Here is a 27,232-nt window from a genome sequence, read left to right as displayed (position 1 = left end):
GCCCCTACGAGGTAAAACATGTTAGAGGGGGTTATCAGGGGGAGATCAAGCTGAAGCCATTATCTACCAAGAGGAGCTCACTATATGTACTGGCAGTGTGCAGATGGGCACTGTTTTGTTGAAGTCCTTGATGTGTCTGAGGAGCCAGTATTCAACAGAACCAGCACCTGCAAGCTGGGATAACAGATTGGGGCATTCAATTCAATTTTATTTGGTTTCTGAGGAAAATCCATGTGTTACAGCTTTTTTTTTTATTTTGGGAGACTAGGGCAGGCTTTTTTTAAACAGGGTGTCTTCTGGGTTCTTCAGGGGTGCCCTTGCAAAATGCTTAAAAATTGCCCATAAATTGTCAACAAGCTGTCAGGTGATATAAGACTACCTTCTTGTTACACAAAGCCATAGATTTTCATTGTGCAAGTTTTCATTGTACAGCTTTACAACCTTGCGCACCATGTGGGTCAACTGCTGGCATTCTAACAATCAATGATGTCATTGGTTGACAAGGACAACTTCTGGCACCTGTGCAACATCCTTGTTTGCCATTCTCCTGCCTCTATCCTTCAGCACTGGGGTCATGTTAGCTGAGTAAGGGAGAAGGGTAGTGCAGGAGTACTAGTCAGTATCAGTGTGCAACGTTGTATTTGCATTATAAGAATAAATTGTCTCTAATGTTGAGTGTCCTATGTGTGTGAATATGTAACACTTTTATCTCAGTTTTTTACATTTTAGAATGGGCTACCTCAAAACTTTTTAAAGGGTGCCTTGACTGAAAAAAAGGGGGAAAAACACTGGACAAGGGATGACGTTTTCCTGTTTTTACTTTGGTTTGTTGCAGGCTGGCTGGTAAGTTAGCTGGGAATTTTTGTTTGCTGTTTTTTGACATGTGGCATCTTTCCACGTGTTCCTTGCTGCAAAGACCAGTTATAGTTTGGTGTGGTTGTCATTGGTTTGTACTGTTGGTGACTTGGTGTGGGGACGCACTGCATACCTTCACTGCCATTGTGCTATTGCTGGGTATCCGGTGTGTTCCTATACCTTTAAGCAGGGGTGGGCTCCATCCAGGCATACCTGGTCTAATCTGTTCATTTTTATACATGTGCTCCAACTTTGGAGACTCTCAAAATTTATTATTTATTATTATACAAGACTTATATAGCGCCGACAGTTTGCTCAGTGCTTTACATTATGGAGGGAGACAGTACAGTAACAATACAGTTCAATAGAAGAGGGATAGGAGGGCCCTGCTCCTTGGAGCTTACAATCTAAGAGGGAGGGGATAGTGGTACAAAAGGTAATTAGCTGTGGGGGATGGAGTGGTAGGAAGAGTCGAGGATTCCAGTATTAGCTGGGGTCGGGGTAGGCTTCCCTGAAGAGATGGGTTTTCAGAGTGCGCCTAAAAGTGAGCAGAGTAGGCGATAGTTTGATAGATTGGGGTAGGGAGTTCCAGAGGATGGGTGAAGCCCTTGAGAAATCCTGGAGACAAGCATGGGAGGAAGAGACAAGGGAGCTAGAGAGTAGGAGGTCTTGCAAGGAGCAGAGAGTACGATTTGGGTGGTATTTAGAGACAAGGTCGGTAATGTAATTTGGGGCAGTGTTATGAATGGCTTTATACGTCAGTGTTAGTGTTCAGTGTTATATAGTTAGGACTGCAGATATACTGGGGTGCCGTGAAGTGGCCTCTGTAGCTTACGCATATACTTTTAAATACTGTATGTGCAAACTAAACCCCTTGTTTTAATGTGAACTGTTAGACAGGGTAATTTGGTTAGTTGCAGGCTGGCTGGTAAGTGAGCTCGGAATTTTTGTTTGTTGTTTTTTTATAAGTATCACCCTTCCACGTGTTCCTTGCTACAAAACCGATTAACAGATTGGGATGGTTGCCATTTGCTTGTACTGTAAGGGACGACTTTTTGTTGTCTGTGTCATACTGGGGAGATTTTTCTTCACTTCCTGTCCTAGAGAAGCAAAATAAAGTAAAAATAAATCCCTACAAAGTGTGGGAAGTTCCTCTTTGAGCAAGCTGTCACAAGAAAAGGTATCTCCCTTAGAAGGTACTTCTCACTTCCTCTCACTTTCATTGGTAGCTGCGAAATTTTGGATTTCTTCCACCAGAATAGACAGAGAGAGTGAATCTACCTAGCAGGGGCAGAGACAGAAGTAAAAATTTCCAGAGGTTCTAATCCTTCTCAAACTCTTACACATAAAAACTGTTTGGCCTATACATATGCTTTAATTTTGTGATTTTTACTTTACAAAGTAAAAAAAACTGCTTGATCCAGATAATACAATTTGTAGTTGTGTCGAACAGTAAAAAATTATTTTTTTAACTGTAAAAAAAAACCCAGTAACAATTGGGGTGGTCAATTAAAACAGGAGCACACAGAAACTGAGGCAGCTGTGCTTAGTAACCAATCAGCTTCTAATTTCAGCTTGTTCAATTAAGCGTTGACAATAAAACCTAGAAGCTGATTGGTTACTATGCACAGCTGCGCCAGATTTTGATTGATCCAGTTTTAGTAAATCCCATGTTATGTACGTTGGAACTGCAGCCTGAAAAAAACAATTTAGGTGTGCTTTTGCCGCACTAGAATGCACCTTTCCAGTGTGACAAAAGTACATCAAAATGATTCCCTTTTAAATCCTATGTAATTTTTCACATTGCTGCTCTGCATTTGCTCTTTGTTTTGAAAAGTCCTGTGTGCTGCAACTATGGTGCATTTTTCAAAAGCGCACCAAAAATGCATCTTCCATTGTAAGCCAATGGAAACGCTCCAAAAGCGCACCAAGGGTGTGGTTTTTATGTGCAGTTTTGTGGTCACATGACAATTAAAAAAAAAAAAAAGAGATGCTGGTTGTTAAGTATCCGGCACCCACCAGCGCCCTTAACAACAAGTGAATAGCTGGTTGTTAAGGAGCCGGCACCTGCTTTGGATAGAAATTTATTTTTAAACTTCTCCAAAATCTAAAGCTATTTTTTCTATTACAACAGAAATAAGCATGTAACAGTGTGATAAGTCATGAGTGTGACAGTTCTCACCCCATTACAGAAAGTGATGACAAACGACCTTCATGGCAGGATGACAAGGTATTATTTTAACGAAAGCTGCAGATTTAAAAAGATTAAGCACAACTTTTTAAAATTACATTTCTGAAAAAGTCTTATATCTCCGCCAGTCAAAAAAACTCTTGAAATTACAAGAACCACTTGAGTCCCCAGGCCTATTGCGTCCCATTTACAAAGCAGATAGGCCGGTTTTAGGCCTATTTGTGTAACCTTCTATTTCAGAGTGAAATAGAAAGTTGCACATTTTCTGCACCTAGTTACCAAAGAGATTAATGCAGTTTTCCATATAGAAAACTGCCGCAGTTCCCCGCTTGATTGGACCCGTGTACAGAATATGAACTTTCTGCCACTAATCTGGCAGACAGTCACGTGCCTCTCCTTGCCAATGCAGTGAACACATAGCAAACAGCCAACGTTGTTTTGCACTGTATGCTGTGTCTGGCACAGACACAGCATAGAGAATGGAGCAGATCACTCCCAATTAACAAACAAGCTTCTGGCCATTTTGTTAATTAGAGGAAGGATCTGATTTCTCAGTGTGGAGGAGTGGTGCAGGCATTATGCTTGCTCCAATCTTTGATAATTTCTCTCTATATGTTTGTTTTTTTAATTTTTTCCACTTTTGTTTCATGAAGGGTTTCTTTCTCCCATGTAGCTGTGTAACAACAGATCACTTCTAGGAATGGTCTGAAGCTTGATGCAATCAGCCAGCAATAGACCAATATAGCAGTGATATTGCTGCAGAGAGAACCTGGACAAAGCTGAAACAGCTTTGTCATGTCCTCCCTATTTAGAGGAAGTGATGAGATGTCACTTGTGACATCATGTCCTTTTCAATGTAAACACAATGTGGAAGTATTGTGCTCACAGCAATCTGCTAAGGGCATTTCTATTGAGCACCTAGTGTAGGACAACTGGAAGCCCAGTAGCTGATGGGGCTACTATCGAGTCCACTATCTGTGAACAGCTCTGAAATGAATAGCTGCTATTCCTGCATCTTTTCAAAATGGCATCCAGGACTCAAGTGGTTAGAGCTTTAAAGCTTATATGACATTTTTATGGGTTTAGATCTTCATTAAATGTAGGGGATTGTAGATTAGCGACTATCCCCACTCGTAATCTCTCCTAAACAAGATCAGCCACACAGCGAGCATGTTGCTTTTAACGAAATGGCCAACCAATTGATTTGCATTTTGAGCTTTGCAAAAAGGAAGCAAATCCTAAGTATGTAATGAATAATTATGAATGGTTCCACATTACATATACATATATAATTAAAAAACTACACATAGCAAACAAGATTTTAAAGTGGTAGTAAAGTCTGTTTTTCAACTTGTACCTACAGGTAAGCCTATAATAAGGCTTACCTGTAGGTGCTGTAAATCTGATACGATACACAATTAGAAGATATTTACCCGTGTAGAGCACATTTTCTGCACCTAGTTACCAAAGAGATTAATGCAGTTTTCCATATAGAAAACTGCCGCAGTTCCCCGCTTGATTGGACCTGTGTACAGAATATGAACTTTCTGCCACTAATCTGGCAGACAGTCACGTGCCTCTCCTTGCCAATGCAGTGAACACATAGCAAACAGCCGACGTTGTTTTGCACTGTATGCTGTGTCTGGCACAGACACAGCATAGAGAATGGAGCAGATCACTCCCAATTAACAAACAAGCTTCTGGCCATTTTGTTAATTAGAGGAAGGATCTGCTCTGATTTTTCAGTGTGGAGGAGTGGTGCAGGCATTATGCTTGCTCCAACCTTTGATAATTTCTCTCTATATGTTTGTTTATTTATTCAATTTTTTCCACTTTTGTTTAATGAAGGGTCTCTTTCTCCCATGTAGCTGTGTAACAACAGATCACTTCTAGGAGTGGTCTGAAGCTTGATGCAATCAGCCAGCAATAGACCAATATAGCAGTGATATTGCTGCAGAGAGACCCTGGACACAGCTTTGTCATGTCCTCCCTATTTAGAGGAAGTGATGAGATGTCACTTGTGACATCATGTCCTTTTCAATGTAATGCATGCGCTCTGAAGGAACGGCATGCCCGTGCTGTTTCTTCCGAGCTGAGTGCCATAATGAGTGACTCCCAAGTCCATGCACAGGAGTGATGTCATCATGGCTCGGCCATTCAAGCCACTGGAGCCTGCGAACACGGAAGAAGATGCGACGCAAACGCTCCTGTTAGAACAGCACCATGTGCTGTAATGTGCAGAGTTGGCAGAGGCGTTTGGGAAGCGGTAAAAACGCTTCCCAAACGCCTCTCTGCCGCCTGCACACAAGGCTAGTGTGAACGTAGCCTTAAACAGTTTTTTTTTCCATCAAGTTTATTTTTTTTTTGTATATCTAAAAAAGATTTAAAAGACCTTAAATTTCCCTTTCCGTAAGGTTCGCATTCACAGGGAAATAAATAAAGACAAAAAGATAAACCTTGACTAGAATCTCTTATCTTCCCAAACGTCATTTTGTCAGCTGCGAGGCCTATTGGTTGAAAAGTTCAGCTGGAAGATCTTTGTATTGACCTTGAATATCTTGATTGTTTTCTTTCTCAGTTATAAAACCTTGACATTTTTATTCCTACGTGCTGATAAATTGCGCTGTCACTGCACATTTCTTTGTTATGCACCTCAGCTTTTGTACAATTCTCTGTTTTATTTGCTAAAATGTAGCAGAACAATGGGATCACTTGGATGCATTTTTCATAAGTGAAACCACGTACAAATGAAATGCACTCTGAGGAAGGGCTTCCTGTCAAATGTGTCTATATTAACAGCATACTTCAATGTCAAAATGTGATTGTTTATTAAAGTAGAACTCCATACATTACAAAAATACCAATGAATGCAATCATATAGTATATTTATTATACTCATTAAATGTCTTTTAAATTCAACTTGCCGATTTCTAAAATTCGCTCTTTCTTAACCACTTGAGCTCCAGAGGATTTACCCCCCTTAATGACCAGGCCTCTTTTTGCTACTCGGTGCTGCACTAATTCAACTGATAATTGCGCGGTCATGCAATGCTACACCCAAACGGAATTTACGTCCTTTTTTTTCACACAAATAGAGCTTTCTTTCGGTAGTATTTGATCACCTGTGCGCTTTTTATTTTTCACGCTATAAACAAAAAAAGGCCAAAAAGTTTGAAGAAAAACAATATTTTTTACTTTCAGTTATAAAAAATATAAAGTAAACTCAAAGTGGGTTATAAATTTAGGCCAAAATGTATTCTGCTACATGTTTTTGGTAAAAAAAATCCCAATAAGTGTATATTGATTGCTTTGTGTGAAAGTTATAGCGTCTACAAACTATGGTATAGATACTGCAATTTACGCCATTTTTTTGCTATACAGCGCTGCGCTAGTTTAACGGACAATCATGTAATACGGTACATAAATGAAATTTACATGCTTTTTTTCCCCACAAATTGAGCTTTCTTTCAGTGGTATTTGATCACCTGTGCGGTTTTTATTTTTTGCGCTATAAAAAAAAAAGTCTGACAATTTTGAGGAAAAAAAACAATATTTTGGACTTTTTGCTATAAAACATGTTCAGTAAAAAAAAAATTTAAAAATCAAATTTAGTCATAAATTTCTGCCAAAATGCATTCTGCGACATGTCTTTGCTAAAATAAAACCAATACGTGTAAATTAATTGGTTTACATGAAAGTTATAGCGTTTACAAATGGCGGGAAAGATACTGGGATTTTTAGTTTTTTTTATACTAATAATGGTGGCGATCAGCGACTTATGGCGGTGATCAGAGACTTATGGCGGGACTGCGGCGGACATTCTGACATTGGGGGGTACTGACTTGGGGTCACTGACACCAATACAGTGATCAGTGCAAAAACAAAAAACACTGACACTGTACTAATGGCACTGGGGAGGAAGGGGTTAACTTTATTTTTCAGGGAAGGGTTATCTGTGTGAGGGGGAGTGTTTTACTAGGGGGCGGGGGGGTGTGCTGGATGGGGACAGACTGGTCGGGAGAGAGAAACTCTTCTGTCCCGATCAGCTTGTACTCGAGCTATCAGGGAAGTGACAGACAACACAGCTACTGCAGCTGTGCTCTCTGTCACTGATTGCCGCCGATCACCGGGAGATAGCCGTAAGGACCGGCTGTGACCCGGCGACTGACATCCGCAGCCGTGATCGGCGGGACAGGTAGGGCGGCGGCGCGCCTCGTGCGCGCCCCCTACCTGTTTACAAAACACACGTTTTAAAACGTGGTTTTGCCTGCCCGTTCCACCCTGCCACCGTATTTATACAGTGGCTGGGCGGCAAGAGGTTAACCAATGACACCACCAAGATAGGCATTCGCTACCCTGTCATCTTTTGCCTTGATTACTGCACCACCCTCCTAGTCGGTCTATCTCTACACAGGCTATCCCCCCTTTAGCTCATCATGAATGCTACTACAACACTCATCCACCTTACCAAATGCTTAATATCCACCACTCTCCTCTCACCAATCCATGTACTGGCTTTTGCTAGTTCAATGAATAAACCACACAATTCTAACAACATACAAAGCCATCCACAACTCCTTCCTTCTACTTCATCCATCCTCTCTGCTCCTCCCAAGACCTTCTGCTCCCTTGTCCATTTCTCACGTGATCTCCTCCAGGACTTCATCAGAGCCTCTCGCAACATCTGGAACTCTCTACCCCAATCTATCCATCTGTCTCCTACTCTGTCTTCCTTTGCGCAATCCCTGAAAACTCATCTCTTCAGGGAAGCCGATACCACCTCTACCTAACAACTGAACTTTTTCTTTCTCCATCAATTCATCCCCCTCACAGTTATTACTTCTTGTATTAGATGACCTCCCCATTTAGAATGTAGACGCTCATGAGCAGAGACGACCTAACCTTCTTGCTTTCAGTTGAAATCTCCTGAGAACAGACTGGGAAAAGAAGGGGCAGCAAAAGTAGCCAATCCAGGTGTGCTTCATGCACATGCGAAATATATATATATATATATATATATATATATATACATATATACTGTATATACACAGTGCATTCATAAAGTATTCAGACCCCCTTCACTTTTTTCAATTTTGTTATGTTTGAGCCTCATACTCCAGTTGTTTGAATTTTTTTTCTCATTAATCTACACTCGGTACCCCACAATGACAAAGTGAAAACATGATTTTAGAAATGTTTGCAAATGTGTGAAAAAGGAAAAACGAATATTTCACATTGGAATAAGTATTCAGCCCTTTACAAAATCACTTGAAATTTAGCTCAGGTGCCTCCCATTTCACTTGATTGTTGCTGAGATGTTTCTACACCTTGATTGGAGTCCACCTGTGGTAAATTAAATTGATTGGACATGATTTGGAAAGCCATACACCTCTCTATAAAAGGCTTCACAGCTGGCAATGCAGACCGTATCAGGGCAAAAGCCATTAGGTCAAAGGAACTACCTGCAGAGCTCACAGACAGGATTATTGCAGGGCACAGATCTGGAGAAGGCTACAAAAAATTGCTGCTGCACTGAGGATTCCCAAGAGCACAGTGGCCTCCATAATTCTAAAATAGAAGTAGTTTGGCCCAACCAGGACTCTTCTAAGAGCTGGTTGCCCAGCCTAACTGAGCAATTGGGGGAGAAGGGCCTTAGTAAGAGAGGTGACCAAGAACCAGATGGTCACTCTAACTGAGATCCTGTGTGGAGATAGGACAAAGTTCCAAAAGCACAACCATCTCTGCAGCCTTCCACCAATCTGGGCTTTATGGCAGAGTGGCTATATGGAAGCCTCTCATGCAACACACACATGAAAGCCCATTTGGAAATTTGCATATACACACATCATAGTGTGTGTCGCTATGTCCGCAGTGTGACATCTAGCCTGTAGCACCATGATCCAGAGAATAATCTGTAGGTCTGAATATTATAGCAGACGCTCATACTTTTTTTAATAATTTGTTTGTGACAGGTTCTTTTTAAAGTGAGCCTGTCATTGCAGAAATACAGGTGCTGGTGCTGCTGACCTGTCCTCCTGCCTTTTCCTGGCTGTCGCAATGATATTCTGAATTGTGTACTTTCTGAGCCACTTGTGCTGATTAAAAGTTCTAATTTAAATCTGACTTTATGTGTTGCATTCTTGATCCAGGTGTGCTTCTCAAAGTATTGTGTAAAGCCAGAGACAGCCAGGAAACTAGCATTTCCAAATGGAAATCAGCAATGGCAGTCTAGTTCTGTAATGACAGGTGTAATTTAAGGCTAAACTAAACTTTGCCCAGTTAGGACAAAGTAACAGGTTTGCTTGGTATCCTGTGCTTTCTGTTGCTGCTGCTTGCCTATCACCCATTTCATAGCTATCGGCCTCTTTATGTGCTCATGTAGACGGGGATTGTTTTTCTATGGTGTCCGTTATGACACACAGAATAGCTGAGATTCAGAGGATCACAGCTATTCTCTGGTCATTCACAGTTTATAACACCCAGGAGAAGATGTTCAGCCCTTCTCTGGAGATCTGTGTTCTCCCTCCAGATTCTCCAGCCCAGAGCTGGAGAATCGGAGGGACTGAAAACTAAGCAGAGATAATTTACCTCTGCTTAGTAAACTGATCTTTTACTGTAACGAGATTATAGTAAAATCAGCCGTTTTCCAGAGTTTGTAGACCGTTCTCCAGCGTTTGGAGATCGTTCTCCCTTCGTTCGGAGAACTGCTTCATAAACTGCATTCACAGGAGAACTGTGTTCTCCGAGAATGCTGGAGAACTGAGCAGCGATCTATTACCGCTGGTTCATAAACGGACACCTATATTTGATGTACATTTGGAGCACACTTTAAAACCAAGTTTGTAAAATGTTCTTTTAGGGTGTAGTGTTGATCTCCCGTATTCAAATGTAAAGGGTATCTTAGATGCCTAAAGGTTATCAGGGAAGTTAGGAAACACATGGAAAATAAATATTAGCAGTTATTGCACCAAAATGAAAATTCAGAACCAAAACCATAAATTCAGGATGCACTTGGCCGAAAACCAAAATGGACAGTTTTTTTAAAAATATATATATTTTTTATATATATCCAGTAATATAAAATAACTTTTATTGAAAGTATATATATGTATATAAGTATGTATATGCTGCACATGCTGATAACCCTATTTGCAACCGATAATTTTTAGGTGGCCGATATATCGGTGCATCACTTCCTATTATTTTACCCTGAGCGAGCAATGTACAGATTCTCTTTAATGTTGGCCATACATGCTTTGATAAAAAATCAATTTCTTTTCTGATCAATCTCTTTTAATAGGTATGATCAATTTATAGTCAACAACCCATTCCATGATATGAAACACACGGGGAAGTGGATTTCAATCGACAGTTAAGATACGATTTACAATTGTAAGTTATCACATGTGATCATCTAATCAATCGAGATACAATTGTATTCATGAACAGTGTATCTCAGTGCTGCAACTGATGCAAAACAATCAATAATATTCCACCCAGTCTGATCGACTCAGTTTGATTGAATTTGATCTAAATTGAGTATAAATCAATTTGACTGTTTGCAGATTTGATCATTTTGATCGAATCACAAATCGATTGGATTAAAAAAAAACAAAGGAGTTTATTTACTCCCTCCTCACTGGCCTGCCTCGCCGCTGGCTATGCCCGCTTCAGTCGATCCTGAATACGGCTGCCCGACTCATTCACCTTTCCAACCGCTCCATCTCCGCCACCCCCCTCTGCCAATCCCTCCACTGGCTTCCGATTGCGCAACGGATCAAAGTCAAAATCCTAACACTGACGTACAAAGCTGTCCACCATACTGCCCCGAACTACATCACTGACCTAATATCCAAGTACGCACACTCTGCTCCTCACAAGACCTCCTTCTCTCTAGTTCCCTGGTCTCCTCCTCCCATGCCCACCTCCAAGACTTCTCCAGGGTGTCACCCATCCTCTGGAACTCCCTGCCCCAATCCAACAGATTATCACCTACTCTCCTCTCCATTAGACACACCCTGAAAAACCATCTCTTCAGGGAAGCCTACCCCACCCCCTGCTAACCTGCCGACCTCCTCCACTCGTCCTACCACTCCATCCCCCACAGCTATCTCCTCCTGTGCCACCATCCCCTCCCTCCTAGATTGTAAGCTCCAAGGAGCAGGGCCCTCGATCCCCTCATGTTTTGCATTGTATTGGTATTGTTCTGTCACATGTTCTGTCCCCCTTTGTAATGTACAGCGCTGAGCGAACTATTGCTGCTTTATAAATACTGTATAATAATAATAATTTACGAAAGCTGGAGGGTGCAAAATCAGGCTCACTTCTGCATAGAAACCAATCAGATTCTAACCTTAGATTGTTCATATAAACTTGGGCAATAAAACCTGGAAGCTGATTGGTTTCCATGCAGAAGTGAGTCTGATTTTGCACTCTACAGCTTTGCTAAATGAATCCCATAGCGTGTATGGCCACCATTAAAGCAGAACTCTATAAATCAACATTGACTATTTTGAATCCTGGTGCTGCTAGCATTAGTAAATAGATAGGAAAGTATATTGTATTTACTTGTTTTAATTTTTTTTTTACATCTTTCAGTTGTTTCCTGGTTTCCAGGACTAGAAAAATGATGTCATACATCCCAAGAGTCTTCAGGAGAGAAGGAGGAGGGGTTTTCTCAGCTATGCACATCCTCCCCCCGGCATGCCTGAGATAAGGGCAGATGGATTCCAGGAAGTAAATGCTACTTGAATCATCTGCTCTTACTTAAGATGGCAACAATGCTAGTGGTGTGTTTTTTTAAGTAATTTCTCATCATCACAATAAAGCATGTAGACATGGATGGATGGGGGAGTTTGATTTGAATATAAAAAATGAATTAAATAGCGTTTTTGGTTTGTGGCGCTCAGATGCAGTGTAGTTCCACTTTAAGTTGAGCTCTAGGCAGATATAAAAGTAACAAATTAATACAGTTCCCTAATCATTAATGCATCATTAAATGTTTTTGTTTTTATTTTAATGCAGGTTATGTAAGTATCTCAATCTGGGCTGGAGTGTGAAGAGAAGAAGCAGCACAAGGAGCCAATCATTAAGCAATTATGCAAGAAGCATGCTGATAGGGAGAGCAAGCTGAATTACATCAAATCAAAGTCAAATCAAAGGCTGGGGGGAGGTCCAGAGTGGCATGAGCTCAGAGGAAGCGGATTGTATGATGCTGGCCATCAGACTGGGGACATCTAGTGGCAGAAAAAATACCTCAGGGGCAATCTCTGGAATGAAGCTTAAAATTGCAGCAAAAGCTGTTCTTGTCATTTTATCATTTCATGGGCTATGAATTTTTTTCCTGTTATTTAGCTGGAGCTCTGCTTTAAGGTTGCTAAACTAACTAAGAAACCAATTATTCCCTATACGTAAATGTTAACTGGATAATAAACACAGATGAACAGATCAGTGCTATTAAAGTACTTCTATTATGTACCATAATGAAATAAATGATTCTGTGCCTGTATGCCTTAAAGCATTGCTGCCCATTTGTCCAGCTGCTACTCAGCAATGTTAAATGATGAACAAAAATATGACCATCTGCTGTATAGCTGACACATAACCTTTTGAAAAATACTATTCCACATAAATCACTCTAGATAAAGAAGTGCTGAATTGTATTACTGAGGTGTGCGACGCGGTCTGCGGATTTGTTCCCAAAAGACCTGGGAGCTGCCGAGACTGCAGAGCCTCCATTTTCCATGTTCTAAGCACTGTGAATGCAGACTCTAAGAAAATATTCATTAATCAGCTCTATTATCCTTTCATGCTATTTGGTTTATATAATGTCAGTCATGTCAGATGCTAATAAAGATTTATTATGATGCAAAAACCATTTCATACATACCGACTGCGATCCCTTCTGAAAAACTGAAATGTTGTGAGGTGGTCCCTGGTGACAATAACAAAGGTACCATCGCCGTTGTGTTATATGTTCAATGGAATGTATTGTCAAATACATATTCAAATTAAAGACTGTGCCTAAAGTTGGGTGACTATCTTCTAGGCCTCTGAAGAACACAGCTTCTGATCCAGGGGTACTTGTAGGACAAGAACTGTCTGGCAGAGGGGCACTTCTGTTTTTGTTTGTTTTTTTAAACCAGCAGTGGTGTGCAAAAAAAAAAACACTTAAGTGTACGAAAACCACCTCCCAAAGAAGTTGGACTCTACCCTGAACCCCCCCGGGCTCAACTTGTTCAACCTAGCCAAAAGGTCTGGAGGACACCTCTTCTTATGGTCATTGGAAGCTGACCAATGGATACTAGGTGAGTGGCCAAAGAGAGACCCCCTGTTCCCTTGTTCAGAGGAACCAGACAATGATGCCCTTTGTCCCCAGGGCTGTTGGCATTAGCTATCAAACCTATGGTGATCTTCCTGCATGTGTCAGAAAAGGTGGAGGGTATACCTGTGGGTCCCATTGTTAAAAAAGTATCCCTCTATGCGTATAATACATTGATATACCTGAAAGATGCTGATTCCTCTTTGTCTGAGGCTTTGTCACTCGTAGATCAGTATAGGGAGTTTTCCGGTCAAAGAATGAACTGTGATCAGTTCTGTTTTCGCTGTCCCCAGACACCCCTACTCTGCTCACTAACTCGCCACTTCAGTGGGTAATCCAATTCAGTTATCTGGGAATCACCATAATGACTGATTTTGCACAATTTTTGCCTAATAATTTTCATCCACTATTGACCCAGCTTACACACAGGTGCGGGATTTGGAAAACCCTTCCCTTAACTCCGGTGGGCAGAGTTAATTTGATAAAGAATACCTTTTTACCTAAATTTCAATATGTGTTACATAACACCCTGGTCTTTATTCCTAAGGTCCTCTTTGATAAAAATCATTCAACTGCTTTCCACCTTAATATGGGCTAGCGGGGTCCCCCGGATAGTGAGAACAATTTTGCAACTCCCCATGCTGATGTGTGGTTTAGCTCTTCCTAATTTTAGACTCTACTACTGTGGGGCGGTTCTGGTGACCGTCTGATGGTGGTTTGTAGAGATGAGCGAATTATTCAAAAATTCGGTTCGGCTGATTCGCCGAATTCGCCGAATAAATTCGCTTCGAGCCGAATATATTCGCTGCGAATTTAACTTATAAAAAGGGTGTTTCTAGGCTTCAGAGAGCCTTTATATTAGTGCAGAACACTGTACCTTTAATTTAAATGCCCTTGGAGTCTGCTGGGGAAGAGAAATAATACTGTCAGTCAGTATGACATGCAGATGAGTGCCGTCGATCTTAGAATCACTGCACACTTCACTCATTTGGGCAGTCACAGGGCCAAAACCAGAGTGTGGAGCCACAGTGTGGCGGTGGAGGCAGCAGCAATGGGAGGCCATACAGCACCCTATGACAAAATGGAACCCACCAGCAGTGTGAGGAGACCTGAAAGTGGCACATGGCAGAGTGTGGCGATGGAGACAGCAGCAATGGGAGGCCGTACAGGGACCCGTGACACACTCTAGACCTGGCAGCAGCATGAGGAGGCGGTACATGGGCCCATGGCAGATTACGGGCCTGGCAGCAGCATGAGGAGGCGGTACAGGGGCCCATGGCAGAGTGGCGGAGCGTAAGCAGCTAAAATTGAAGGCCATACAGAGGCCTATGTTAAAAAGTCCCCCCAGCAGCAGCGTGGGGAGACGACTATCAAGAGTCCAATGGCAGAGTGGCGGAGCAGAAGCAGCTTCAATTGAAGGCCATACACAGGCCTAGGTTTAAAAGTCCCTCACAGTTAATTCCAATAACGAACTCTACTCCTCCGTGCAATCTACTTACGAGACCCTGGGCAGGTCTGGGTCCAATTTGTGGTAGAGACTGGTTTTGTTCAGCCATGCTTGAGCGAGTAATAACAGGTCTGTGCTGCCCTTTGGTGTCTGGCTTAATGCGCACAACACTGAACGTCCCAGCGTTTGTCAACGATTTGCCGTTAAGTGATGCAAACCCGCTGAACCACGTTCATGAGGAGCCGGTACAGGGGGCCATGAATCAGTATGGACCTGGCAGCAGCGTGAGCAGACGACAGAGGCACATGGTGCAGGGTGGCGGTGTAGGCAGCATTATTCTGAAGCCATACACAGGCCTAGGTTAAAAAGCGGAAGCCGTCAGCAGCGTGAGCAGACGACAGAGACACATGGCGCAGGGTGGCGGTGGATGCAGCAGTATTCGGAAGCCAAACACAGGCCTCGGTTAAAAAGCGGAAGCCGTCAGCAGCGTGAGCAGACGACAGAGGCACATGGCGCAGGGTGGCGGTGGAGGCAGCAGCAATGGAAGGCCATACAGCACCCTATCACAAAATGGAACCCACCAACAGTGTAAGGAGACCTGAAAGTGGCACATGGATTTATAGCTCCACCATTACACAGTGCTGGCTGGCTGCTGATTGGCTAATGCGATCACATGTCATGAATGCATTATGGGTCAGCGCGCCTTGTCTGCGCGCCTTCCCAGAGATCCCCGCGCCATCTTCTCTGTCCATTTTCTCCGTCGCCACACATGTCGCCGCCATTTTTGGGAAAATTCGATTCGTGCATCCGAAGTTTGCTAATCTTTGGATTCGTCGCGAATTCCACTTCGTCATGTTCGATTCGCTCATCTCTAGTGGTTTGCCCAATCTCATGACAACCCTGTCATTAACTCAGAGGCTGCTCTATTGGGATCCTATGCAGAATTAGGTAATGTAGTCTTTATAGGGCTCTGCTCCAATCCTCGTGTTACAATTCTGATGCGCACCACAATTATGGTCTGGCAGCAGATGACTACTTTTTTGGGGGAACCCAATACTATTTCACACACCTCTTTGGGGCAGCTCATCTCTTCCAGACCCAGTGGTGTGGGCACATTATGGTATCACTACTCTTAAACATATTATCCTGAATGTTAAATATAAATGTACAGTGCAGCGCTTCCTGAACAAATTGGCCAACTCAAAATGAAAAATATATAGTAAACATATAACAATTAAACTGAACATGCATCAATGAAAGTGAACATGCATCAATATAAAGTCTCTCAAAATTTATTTCTTCAACTTGAATAAGTGATTTCTCCAACTTGAATAAAAAGAAAACTTCTGTCTTCATGCAAATTAAATCCTCCACCAAACAACCACCAGATGTGCCCTCACCTGGAGCATTTGACCTTACCTGTCAGGTCAAAAAACGCGGACATGTACTGGTATATGTATCCAGAGTGCAGGTTCTTCCTCCAGAGATCACCACTCTCTAAATCTCTCCTCCTGTAAGCCACATATATGATAAGAAAGGTAGGGAACACAATAGTACTTTACCCTTAAAAATATTATATTTTATTAAACCCTTATCACACCAGATATAATGTGTATATAAAAACAATGTTGTAACCACAGGCATAAACATCTTCCACTCATTTGCTGTGATAATGAATCGGTGTGGATTGCAAGCGTTGTATCGTCATCTATCCACTCTCTTACACGTTACGCCACAGGGTCACGTGGCCTCCTCAGGGGGACATAAATTGAATCATATCCCCCTGAGAAGCCCAAGTGACCCTGTGGCGTAATGCGTAGGGGAGGGGCTAGATGACGTCACGATGCTTGCAATCTACACCGATTCATTATCACAGCAAATGAGTGGAAGAGTTTTTGTTTATGCCTGTGGTTACAACGTTCTTTTTATATACGCATTATATCTGGTGTGATTAAGCACCTAAAGAATGTGAGTGGCCACTGTTTAAGTTTTAATAAAATAGAATAAAAATAGAATATTTTTAAGGATAAAGCACTATTGTGTTCCCTATCTTTCTTATCATATATGTGGAGTGGAGGAGGAGAGATTTAAAGAGTGGTGATCTCTGGAGGAAGAACCTGCGCTCTTAGTACATATACCAGTACATGTCTGCTTCTTGGGACACATGCATTTTTTGACCTGACGTGATGTTAGGTCAAATGCTCCAGGTGAGGGCACATCTGGTGGTTGTTCGGTGGAGGATTTAATTTGCATGAAGACAGAAGTTTTCTTTTTATTCAAGAAATCACTTATTCAAGTTGAAGAAATTAATTTTAGGAGTCTTTATATTGATGCATGTTCACTTTCATTGTTATATGTTTACTATATAGTCTGCATTTTCAGTTGGTAAATTTGTTCACGGAAGCACTGCACTGTACATTTATATTTAATTTTCATGCACGTTATGAGTATGTGGCTGGTGTGAGCTGCTTTCATTAGTTATAGGTAATTGATATAACACGTTTTATTGCTCGTGAGAAACATTTCAATATTACCCTGAATGTATCTCTCTTTTCTTTTGACAATTTGAAGGTGGATTATAATCTACACAATCGGATGTTTTTTAGATACCTTCAGCTGTGAGTGTGACATGCGGTTATAGCCCTATTACTTTAGCCTCCCACCTCGTTAAACTCTTCCTTGCCCGTAAAAATGCGGAAATAATTATTTTCTCTCTCTATTTACGTATGTGGGGCTAAGACACATCTAATTTCACGCAGTTGTGTCACATCTGGCAGGGAGATCTACCTACTCTTACAGATGAGGACTGGGGGAAGGATATACAACAATACATATCTCTGATGATATCTGTCAAAGACAGATACTTCTAGTTGAAATTTCTCCACCATGTGTATGAAACAACTCAGCGGTTGTCTTTCATCTACCCTACAGTTGATAGAAACTGCCCAAAGTGTAGATTGGAAGTAGGAATCTTTTTGCGTATGGTTTAGTCTTGTCCCCACATACAGAGCTACTGGCAGGGGGTTGTAGCTGACATCAATGCTATCTTAGATTGTAAGCTCCAAGGAGCAGGGCCATCCTAACCCTCTTGTATTGAACTGTATTGTTGATGTATTGTCTCCCGTTATATTGTAAAGTGCTGAGCAAACTGTTGGTGCTATATAAATCCTGTATAATATTAATATAATAATCACAGATTTACAGGTACCTTTGGATCCTGTATTTCTCCTGTTGGGCAAGGGAGGGCCAATGGTGCTTTCTTTTCTATGTGACCTTTCATGCGAGGAAACTTATTTTGTTTAAATGGAAGATGATCCCCTACAGTCCAATAGTGGAAAGCTACAATCAATCAAGTGCTCCCTCTGTATTAACGGATTTATATGGACCGCAACTGCCGCAAACAAATTCCATAAAATTTGGGGTCCTTGAGTGGAAGCCAGAGGTTTGTCTCTGTAAATACGTACTGAGTGATAACTGCCAACTGTTGTTACTGACCCTACTATATGAATTGAGATGCAGACTCTTTACACATTGCTAATGACTGCTATGTCTCATTGCCCATCTTTCTCTTCTACTCCCCATTCTTCTTTTCCATTGCCACCCCCTTTTTTTTCTTACTTTCTCCTTCAGTCAGTAGTGCTCCTTTGCTAGTAATGACTATGTTGTTATCCCTGTAGTCTCTATGAAATGTCTTTGCTGCCCGATTCTGAAGATTTGCTTCCTCCTTAACACCATGTACAGTATACAGTATAATTCTCGATGTACCTACACTGGATTGTCACATTGTATATTTCTACTCTTGTATTGGATTTAATTTCTGTGTTGTCATTTTATTCTTAATAAAAAAGTTTCCGTTAAATAGAGACCCCTCTGGTTTAGGGGAGGAAGGAACTGTGTTGCTATGGTTATTTTAGTGATTGTTTTAGAAAAATATAGACTGATGATTATGTATTGTTTTAGAAGCTAGGCCTCCCCTATTCATGCACTAACAAACCTGTTGGACTGCTTCATGTGCTCAGGACAGGAAATTATGCTACAGGAAGTAGAGGGGGGAGGAGGACTTGAACAAGCCATGTGTTGGAAGACAGAGGAACAGTTGTTTGCAGGAAACTGAGAAGGAAGGAGCCGTAAGAAGGAAGAGCCAAGTTAAGTAACATTTAAGTGGTTGCTTATCACATACACTGCACATACTTATTTGTTAGGAAGGATAGATACCGTATTTTTTGCTGTATAAGATGCACTTTTTCTTCCCCAAAACTGGGGGGGGAAATGTCAGTGCGTCTTATGGGGCGAATATGGAGCGGCTGGTCCGGTATTTCCACCGCGGCCGTGTCAGAATACCGGGCCGGCCACTCAGCTCTGCAGCGGGACCTTACCTGTTCCTCTATCCAGCGGCGTGCTGTCTTCCCGGCTTCTGTAGTGTGGGCACTGGGCATGACAGCCGGGTGCCAAGTGCGCATGCGCAAGAAGCGGTGCTTTTTGTGAATGGTAAGGCGGTACCTGGGACACATGACAGATCCCAGAAGCCGCCGGACCAATCAAAAAGCGCAAGTGCTTCTCGCTCATGCGCACTGCGCACCCGGCTGTCATGCCGAGCGCCATTACAGAAGCCGGGAAGACAGCGCGCGGCTGGATCGAGGAACAGGTAAGATCAAACAAAGACTCTGCGGAAGTAAGAGCGGGTACCTGTCAAATTCAGGTACCCGCTCCCCACCTCCCCAAAGGTCAGCAGTCATCTGTGCTGTCCGCAGTCTCTGGTCATCCCTGTGCTGTCCGCAGTCTCTGGTCATCCCTGTGCTGTCCGCAGTCTCTGGTCATCCCTGTGCTGTCCGCAGTCTCTGGTCATCCCTGTGCTGTCCGCAGTCTCTGGTCATCTCCTGTACTGTGTCTGCAGTCCATTAGTTCCAATTTTTTTTTTTCCTGTTTTCTGCCTCTAAAACCTAGGTGCGTCTTATGGTTAGGTGCGTCTTATACGGCGAAAAATACGGTAGTTTGTGCATGTTGTAGGCATATTTTGCAAAACTTTGTATGCAGTGGAATGTTTTTCCTACAGTTTTGTATGTACAGCTTTTCTATTTAATAAAAGCACATTAATACACTACAGAGGTTTCTATGTTTTCTTTGGCTTACTGCACAGAACCTTAAGGGATGCAAAGAGAAACAGGAACCTAATGGCCATGCATCCTCCCCCTAGACTTCAGGGTAGGCCCACGGACCTACGCCTTCCATCCAAGTAAAAGATACGCAGACAAATGTGCAAGTGACAAAACAGTGAGAAAGAATAAATTAAATAAATAGTACCACTGCAGGCACATTGGTTAGGTCTTGTGGCCTGATAGCAAACATTGCCCCAAACTTAGCTAAAAGGCCTAGCCTATAGAGGCGCTGTGCAGAAAAAAAGTTTAGATGGCATGGCCTTGTGCTCTTTCTCACAGTAGGGTTCCCACACCCAAGGGGTACTATGAGCACCCCTGGGGCAAGCAACTCCTAGGGAGTACTGACACTGCGATCTCTCAGCCTTCTCAGCCTATGGCCAGACCAGTTATCCACACTCAAACCAGGAAGCACTGGGCCCCTTAGAACCCCCCACACCAAGAGTGTACTCCCAAGCCACACCTTATGCAGTGCACGCTCATTCAGTTTCCTTGCCTATCAGGAAGGTTCCTCAGGACCCCGATCATATCAGCAGAGGCACTGTACAGCCAGCCATTTCTAGCAAAAGGCCAAAATGGCAGAATAACACCCCTACTGGACACTGAAAAGAACAGATACTAACTTGATCTTAGTCAAAAGGCCGTTTGTTATTGTCAAACTTTTAAATGCAGTTTTGGATAAAGTGGGGGAGGGTTAAACAGCTTTTAAACTCTTTATTGCTGCCTGTGTCCGTATTAGGGAGATTTCTCATATGGAAAGAATAGGAAGGGACAGAGAAATCTCCCCACTTCCTATTCGGCAGATGGCAAATAGCAATTGTAACCGATCCCCACACTGTTTAAAATCTGAACTCCAGGCATACAGCTAAATACACAGATGAAATACACACAAGAGAGTTGTTTTCCTGTCCAAAAGATTATTTTTCCTGTCCATCTAGTCCTGAAATGTACACAGCTTAGAACCACAAAGGGGTTATGACCTTTCTCTTCTGCAGTTTCAGTTTCACTTATATGTCTCTTTTACACCCTGTGACTGAATAGTAAAAGTAGAAGCAGGGGAATCATGAGCTCATCACCCTGTCACTCTGCTCTTCACTCCTATCAGAATGCTCTTTGCACTGCAACAAACCTGATTGGCTCCTTGTGCTGCTTCATCCTTCTCCTCTCAGAGCACTACTGTACAGGGACTACAAGAGGCTAATGCCAGGTCTAATTCAGGTACTAACACTGCTTGCATTCATTTAAGTTAGATTCTTGAGTTCTGTTATAATTTGGCAATCATACCAGCTGCTGACAATCTGTGACAGATCTGTGTTTTTTATAACATATATATACCATTAAAGGTCCAGTTCACTTCTACTCCATTTGTTGTTTCAGTCCTTATGCACTGATTGGGAAAGGGGGGGGTTGGACCTCTAAAATGCCTTGATTACTCTATTATGTAATTTTGTATTGTCTCCCTGATTGTAATGCTGAGTACACATGATCCGAATAACGGCCAGTCCAGCAGGATACAGGCCAACATTCGGACAGTGCATACAGCTGTATGTATGACAGCAGCCGGTCCAATGATCGACTTTTGTTAAAGGGACATGCTGGAAAACCAGCATCCAACCACCAGCAGCCAATCAGTGCTGACAGCCAATGGCTATGAGCGCGGACCATGTGTTCTGGTGTGGGGGGCGTCCCGCACTACCGCCACACTAACATCTCATAGTTAGTATGGCAACCTCTTATTTGTTTTCTTTCAGCTTGCTAGGTTGAACGAAAAAAACGTAAGCTGCTTCTTTCCTGACAGGAGTAAAAGGCTTTCAAAGGGAAAATTAAAATGCCCTTTGTACATGAACCCTTGCTGGAGTACAGTCAAATCCAGGGGCGGACTGACAACTCATGGGGCCCCCGGGCAATAGGGGATCATGGGGCCCCTGTGTCCTTGCCCAAACTCAAAAAAGCTTATGAAAAAGGTACCAGGGGCATCTCATGGGGCCCCCTACTGACCCCGGGCCCTCGGGCAGTGCCCAAGTTTCCAAATGGTCAGTCCGCCCCTGGTCATATCTGACCTTTTAGTTATGGTGTGGAGCTTCAATTTACATTTTTGTTACATTACAGCTATAAGTGGAAATCAAGCTTGCAGAATTGAGAATTCTCAGTAGGCGTACAGGGACAATGCCTACGTAGGCAGGGCAGTTGTCCGGGGAATTGAAATCCCTGTTCTTCTCCTCCTGCTTTCTGCAGGCCCTCCAAGACAGATCAGCCCAATTCTGATTTGTCAGCGAAGGCACAGAGGATTGCCCTGATCCATCTTGGAAGAGCTGCAGAAAGAACAAGAACCGGGGGGCGGTGTAAGGAAGGGAAGTGTCGGGTGTTAGTTAACCTCTTAATTTTTTTTGAAAAGATGAACAAACCCTTTAAGGGCATCGGGACAGAGATGATGGATTACTACAATATGCTAATATCCTTTTCAAGTTTTTTGCCTGGTAAAAAGTCCCCATATATGAGCTTTTTAAATGTAGCTGTTTTCATCAAGAGTCACCTTTCCTTTTTCAGTTCCTATTCAGATTATAAAACAAAAGCAGCTGACAACCCCAACCTTGAATTAACCATTTTAAGTTGGCAATAAACTACATAATACCAATAAATGAGTTGTCTTTGCTAGTTGTGTTATTGACATATAAATCACATGTCTCTAGAGGCCCCTGTAAGCCTTAAACATAATCAGAACATAGATTCTACAAAATCAAAGGGATCATATTATAAAAGAGCAATTTGTGGGATTATTACCAGGATATTTCCCACGGGTTATGACAACCTGGTACAGAACACAACATTCCAGCTGAAGTCTGTCTTCCTATAAACGTTAGCTTGGTGAATTACAACGCTCTGGTAAAAGAGTGTCCCTATATTTATTGATTTCAAAGTCATAGGCTTCAAATGTATCCAGCTTCATGGCTTGGAGTGACTGGCAGCTTTGTAGCCTGCGGCACTTCTCGTGAACACGGCAGGCCTGAAGGAAACACACACAATCTAAGCTACAAATATAGTTTTGCAGCCTCCTCTGGGTTCATTTGTTGTATTATAGTTGTAATGATGTGTAGGAACAAGAGTCATGTCCTGCTGTGTGACAACAGAGGGTGCAAGAAGAACAACTGCTCCTGGACTGGGTCAAAGGGGCCAAGAATAAATACCTTTTATTTTCCAGCTGTATTTATATATTACTTTATGTGCAGAATGCCTTATTGCATCTCTTTCCTTCAAACCTTTTTTTGTTCCGCTTTTTTTTTCAGCTTGGAGTTCTAGAAGCCTAGTTATATAACTCCCAATTGGCCCTTATTTGGAGGGACTGTCTCTCTTTTGGAACGGAAACATCAGTCCATCTTTCCTCCATAGCTGTCCCTATTTTTTGGTTTGCTGTATAGGCCTCTATAAAACTTTAGGCCCCATTCCTACTATCATGTTGTGGAAAAACAGTCTCCTCCCCACTCTTAACATTTATGCTGACTAACCTATGTAAGAAAGATGTATATATACCTATTTTCAGGTTCCCCTTTGTCAGCCAGCGGTGGCTGCAGGGGAGAGGAGGGAGCGCTGACAACAGATGGCCCTTAGCAGCCTATGGCTGATGTCACCACTCCAGGCTTGGCCAGCTATTGTCGTACACTCTCTCCTCTCTCCTGTAGCCTCCGTTAGCTGACAAAGGGGAGATCACATGGCTGGACCAAAACTTTCTTACACAGGTTAGTCAGCATAGGTGTTTAAGACTAATTAAGTTTAGCTTGAAATGACCTGCAGCTTGCCTGGGCACTAATGCCATGCATCCCAGGAGGCTTTGAGGCAATCTACACCACATTGCACTTGCGCTGAAGCATTTTATCAAGGGGCCAGCTGCAAGAACCCAGAAGAGACAGCTCTCCCAAAGGCACAAGAAGGGAAGATGAAGGCACAAGATGAGGCATGCAGAGGTGGATTACGCTGGAGTCGCTGGGTGAGTGAACATTTTTATTGAGGATAGCCTAAAAAGCAAAGTAAGTGGGGAAACAAAAAATAAAAAACTCTGGGGTATAGTTCATCTTTAAATGTTTTCCTGGACATCAGCTAAACATTTTAGGCCCCATTCACACAACATGGCGTGCTATCGCAATGAGTGGCACCATACTCACTTCATCGACAGAGATCTGCTGAAATACTATGTGTTGCAATGCGGTGCGCTGTCAAACCAGGTGCAATTCCAGTTTCTGGGTGCTGAGGTGCATGCCAGCCCATTCACTTTAAATGGGATGCCAAAGCCATAAACAACTGAAAAAAACTTGCATGCCTTAATGCAGTGCACCTCAGTGGGAATTTGTGAACCTAGCCTCATGCTATAATCAACCTTTCATCCAACCTCTAAATTGTTACATTTGTTATTTCAAAAAACCAGCATAATTATCAGAAAAAAAACATTGGGTACATGTGAATTTGACCAATCATTTTTTGTATGTTAACTTTATGTTGCAATATGGCAAGACCATTTCTTTTACCTATATAGTTTGGCTGAAAGGTGCTCATCTTTCTCATTTCAGAAAGTTGAAATAGGACATTCAAATCTTGCCACCTTCACCTCCAAAGAATTTAAAAAAATACCCCCCTTCTTAAACAACGACACCAACATGCTATTAATTCACTAACTCGTTATTACTCACCTCAACTACTGCAACTCCCTCCTTGTTGGCCAATTGCTACATAGGCTATGCCCCCTTCAGTCTAGCAGGAATGCTGTTGCCAGACTCATCCACCTTACCAAGTGTTCAGTGTCCTCTACCCCTCCCTGCCAATCCCTCCACTAGCTTCCTCTCACCCAAGATGTAAAATTCAAAATAATAACATACAAAGCCATTCACAAATCTGCCCCCAGCAATATCACCATCATCTTAAAATATCACCCAAACCATCTTCTTCGCTACTCGCTACTATAACCACCTGTTCTCTAGATCTTGTCAGCCCCTCTCATGCTCACCTCCATGACTTTCCCATCCACTGGAATTCCCTTCCTCAACTTGTGCAGCTATCTCCTACTCTTTCCACCTTTAGGCAATACCTGAAAATGTAACTCTTCAAGGAAGTCTATTCCACCTCCATCTGAAAACTATACTTTTGCTTTCTCCATCAGCTCATTCCTCTCACAGTTATTACCTTTTTGTATCACTTGCACTTTCCTTTCAGATTGTAAGTCCTCACAAGCAGAGCCCTTCTAACCCTCTTTTCTTTAGTTGCAAGTGTACCGTCTCTGTCTCCCTGTGTATTGTAAAGCGTTGTGCAAGCTGTTTGCGCAATTCATATCCTATATGATAAAAATAATAATAACTAAAAATGAAGAGCTATATCTCTATACCAGCCTTTCTCAACCAGGATTCCGTGGAACCCTAGATTTCCTCCAGAGGTAGCTTCGGGCTCCTTGAACAATGAGCAATTTCTGCCTCTCAGATCAGTAACAGCTGATAATGATCTTTTTAAGTATCTCCAAGAGGAAATCCTCCCAATGACCACAGGTGTAAGGAGCATATCTCCCACTGACCAGCACTTACATTAATGTAACTTGAACTGTAGCTATAGTAATAATTAGCTTGGGTTCCCTAAGATTGTAAAGTTATTTCAAGGGTTCCTCCTTGATAAAAAGGCTGAGAAAAGCTGTTCTATACTATAAACGGAACTGCTAGACGTTGTTGTAAAAGATATAAAAGGACTCCTTGATCAGATTTATTTCACTAAATCCTTTTGCATATTAACTGACCCTGAATCTGTGCATAATTTAAACTGAACATCAATAAATATAGATCACTGGTCTCCAAGACTGTTGAGGTTTTCTCCTTTAGCTTTCTGGCTAAATCTAAAGCTTTCAGGTTATCTAAAGCCTATTTTATCATTTTGGATACTAAGGAAGGGTTAGAACCTGACAGATTTTTATTGCGGTGTTCCAGCTGCATACATTTACCCCCTTTAATTATCCGTAATGCCACTGGGACTGAAAATCCAAAATGTTGACTTGCCACCAAAACGGGAATTGAGGGAAAATCTTATTTAGGTAAGATCTGTCTAGGAGAGGCATTTTAATGCCGGTTCACACTGATGCGGTGCAGGATTTGCAGCGAGTTCTGTGCATTTCCTGCACCACATCTGAATCGCACTCCACTACTGTAGGTGTCTATGTTAAGTTAAAGACACTCCAAAAAGGTTTTCAGATCGCAGTGCGATTGGGTGAATCAGATCATATGGGTGTGAACACCTATGCAATCTGATTTCATTGCCAAAAAAAAGGTGCGTGCACTTTTTCTGCGGGTGCGGTGCAATTTGCGGTGTGATTTGAGCCATACAAAATGAATGGGCTCAAATCTCACTGCAAAGAATTGCATGCAATTTGAACAGGAATGCAGTGCGATTTCTGTCCAAACCACATGCGGTTTCCTACACTGTAATATTGTGAAACATAACAGAGATTTTCTCTCACATCCTGTCATTTTCAGATACAGGAAGTGAAGGAAAATTTCTCCACACACAGCAATAAAAACCTTATAAAATAGAAAAGTCAACATCTGATAATGAGCCTCAGTTGTTTATTGCAGTCTCCACAGGCGACAAAGAAAAAGAAGAAGTGTGTTCCTCCATCATGGTGTGGTGACAAGGCTTTTGGCACTTTTTCTTTGTCACCTGTGTTGTTGAGCCTTTTAAGCCTCATTCACACGGGCATGGCCGTGGCCCTTTGCACATGTGTACAAATCGGTGCTCCTGTATGAATGAAGACTTTTAAAACAACCTGTGTGAATAAGGCCTTATAAAGAACTGAGGCTCTTTATGGGATGCTGACAAATCTATTTTAGGAGCCATAATATGGTATCACCAGTAGACATGCACTTTCCTTCAGTGGCATTCAGGGTAAGGTGCTAGATGGATTTGTCCATAATAATAAAAACCTGAGATGACTTTTAACCATTCCCAACTCTATCCAAAACTAACATCTATTTTGAGAAGAACACCACAATGTAATTTTCAATTTAGACCAAAGTGGAACATGGTTTGGTCCTCTGCCAACAATACACAAGTCATCCATTGCAGGAGATCTCCCTGCCAGCTTCCTACTGACATTCAAAAACCTTACAAATACTGCACCATTGCACTCAAAGGTATGTTTTATTTGAACTTTATTTTAAAATTTTGAACTAAAACTACCCAACCTGACCCCTTTTTTTAAAAAGATACAAAAAGCACTGACAAAATAAACAAAACAAAGTTGA

General features: G+C 42.2%; 1 protein-coding gene across 10 annotated transcripts in view; it reads right to left on the bottom strand.

Annotated features, from left to right (window-relative positions):
* GRIA4 (glutamate ionotropic receptor AMPA type subunit 4) overlaps nucleotides 1-27,232 on the bottom strand; it is a 440,006-nt gene that overhangs the window by 257,530 nt on the left and 155,244 nt on the right. The window lies entirely within an intron of this gene.

Source organism: Staurois parvus, unplaced genomic scaffold (assembly GCF_062004578.1).
Source record: "Staurois parvus isolate SC_StPar_1 unplaced genomic scaffold, SC_StPar_1.0 ptg000422l, whole genome shotgun sequence".
NCBI lineage: Eukaryota > Metazoa > Chordata > Amphibia > Anura > Ranidae > Staurois > Staurois parvus.
This window is presented reverse-complemented; position numbering and strand designations above follow the sequence as displayed.